At 35.3% G+C, this 2,761-nt stretch overlaps 1 pseudogene; it reads left to right on the top strand.

Moving 5' to 3' along the window:
* The first annotated feature begins 251 nt into the window (after window positions 1-251).
* On the top strand, window positions 252-1,607 carry LOC145630549 (putative aspartic proteinase GIP2 pseudogene; annotated as a pseudogene).
* Window positions 1,608-2,761: the final 1,154 nt, after the last annotated feature.

The following is a 2,761-nucleotide window of genomic DNA, read 5'->3' as shown; positions in this document are numbered from 1 at the left end:
GACAATCAATTGCCATAAAAGCAGCGAAAGTCCTAGATCATTAGGCGGCACGTCAGGTTACCATATTTGACCATATTATCAGTCCTACGTAAGGCTCCACGTAATTACATTCTAATAATGCAATAATAATAACAATAATAATAATAAAATAAAGCAATAATTCAACCAATGCGGCAATACCCCATTTTGCCACACGCTATAAATAAACTTGTACAACCATCTCAATTTTGCACTCAAATTAATCATACTCATTCACCATGAAATCCTCCTTCCAACACCACTTCATACTATTTTCTCTCCTCCTCCCCCTCATTGCCACCGCTTTCGCCGCCACCTCCGTCCAACCCAAAGCCCTTCTCCTCCCTGTCTCTAAAGACGCCTCCACCCAACAATACATAGTTAAAACCACCCAAAGAACACCTTCCAAATCCGTGCCCTTAACACTCGCCCTTGGATCTCCATTCTTATGGCAGGATTGCGACAAAGGCTATGTCTCCTCAACCTACCGCCCTATTCGTTGTAACTCCGCCCAATGTACTTTAGCTGGCTCTACAGCTTGCGGTACTTGCAACTCACCTCCTAGGCCAGGGTGCAACAACAACACCTGTGGCCTCTTCCCAGAAAACCCCTTCACCAATACCGCCACCAGTGGTGAGCTTGCCTCAGATATCATCCGAATCAACTCCACCGACGGCTTAAACCTCGGTCCAGTCGTATCTGCACCCAACTTCCTCTTCAACTGTGCACCCACCTTTTTACTAAAAGGCCTAGCAAAGGGTGCCCAAGGAATTGCCGGGTTCGGAAGGACTAAAATCTCTGTCCCTTCTCAACTTACCTCCACTTTCAGTCTGTCTAAAAAGTTTGCCCTTTGCTTAACCTCTGATGTCACAAGTGTAGGCGTCATATTCTTTGGTGACGGCCCTTACAAACTCTACCCTGGACCTCTCTACGTCTCATCTTCATTTTCTTACACCCCTATTTTGAAAAATCCAACTACCTCATCCGATTACTATATCGGAGTCACGTCCATTAAAATCGGTGGCAGCCAAGTTCCAATCAACAAATCCTTATTATCAATAAACAACAAAGGCAGGGGCGGAACTAAGTTCAGTACAGTTAACCCTTACACTATCATGGAAAGTTCTATATACAAATCAGTAATTTCTAACTTCCACAGTCAACTCAAGATACTATATCAACAAAGAGGTTATCCTAATGCTACACGGATCAAAGCTGTTGCCCCGTTCGAACTCTGCTACGATAGTAGCACGATTAGTTCAACAAGAGTAGGAGTCGAGGTTCCGAATATTGAGCTAGTGTTACAGAACGAGAAAGTGGTGTGGACGATCTTTGCTTCGAATTCAATGGTTGGTGGATTGAAGGCGAACCCGAATGCGTTGTGTCTTGCCATTGTGGATGGCGGGAAGAACCCACCGGCATCGATTGTGTTGGGAGGATATCAGTTGGAGGATAATTTGGTGCAGTTTGATCTAGCAAAATCTATGGTTGGGTTTAGGTATTTAGTGAATGATATGACTAGATGTACAAACTTCAACTTCACTTCTGTTGCTTGAATTGAAGTAATTAAAGTCAATAAGATATTATAGTATTATTTATTCTATTGCTTTAGGTAAATTAATCAATTACATACTACTAAAAGCGAATCCGTAGGAACACTTGGCAACATATTATTAAAAAAATTCCCGCCAAAATTACTTTCTAAATAAAATCATTATTATAAAAATAAAGATTGCATTTAGATTATGACTTTTTTTTTTTTTTTTTTTTTTTTTTTTTTTTTTTTTTTTTTATAAAATCTAAAATAAACTTCCTAAAATATCAACTTGCACATTATAAGTATAAATATTTTCTCTCACATGTTTTAATTGTTTTAATATATTTCATGCACTTTAATACCTGATGAATCGATTCATTAATTTTTATATAATTATATTATTATCATAATTATTCAACAACCGTGCATTTGCACGGGGTTTAACCTAGTTAAGGTAATAAGATGTTATAGTGTATTATTCCCTCATCAAATGAAAATGATCTTGTTAATTGTTCCATGTATTGTTAATGTAATACTCCATAATAAATAAAAATCACTTTGTATATTTATAGAAAATTTGTGTAAAAGGATTTTTTAAGTGATCCCTACTTGTATAAAAGTACCTTTTAAGTTGTCACAAATTTTTAAAAAAATCGGGTGTACAATAATTATTGTACATCCATTATCAAGATAACCTAAAGTGATTAAAGTTACCCCTGAAATGAATAAAAGTTACCCCAATATGCGTTAAAGTAACCCAATTCAAATAAAAATTATCTACGCTTTATTAGTAAAGAATCACATTTTAAATGACTAAAAATCAATTATTAGTGATTGAATGTAATTAAATTACCTTTATAAAATTTTTCTTGTTGTTGATTTATATAAAAATTGTATTATGTTTAAAGTTACCCAAAAAAAGACAAAAAGTTACCCTAAAATTAGCTAAAAGTTACCCTTATACTGCTTGATGTACACTAATATTAGTGTAAATCGGATGTATACAAAAGTTTTTGTTAAGTTGTACTCCCTCCATTTTTTTTTATTTACATCACTTAGTGATGCTCGGAATTTTAGCAGAGTAATATATATTGTGTGGGATGTTTCTACTATGGTCCACTTTATTTGGACCATCACTATAATTAATTATCATTGGTCGAATTTTTAATTTTTTTTTAACCTTGGTCAAACACTATTTTTAGTATT

The sequence above is a fragment of the Chenopodium album genome, chromosome 5, assembly GCF_948465745.1.
Source record: "Chenopodium album chromosome 5, dcCheAlbu1.1, whole genome shotgun sequence".
In the NCBI taxonomy this organism is placed as follows: domain Eukaryota; kingdom Viridiplantae; phylum Streptophyta; class Magnoliopsida; order Caryophyllales; family Amaranthaceae; genus Chenopodium; species Chenopodium album.
This window is presented reverse-complemented; position numbering and strand designations above follow the sequence as displayed.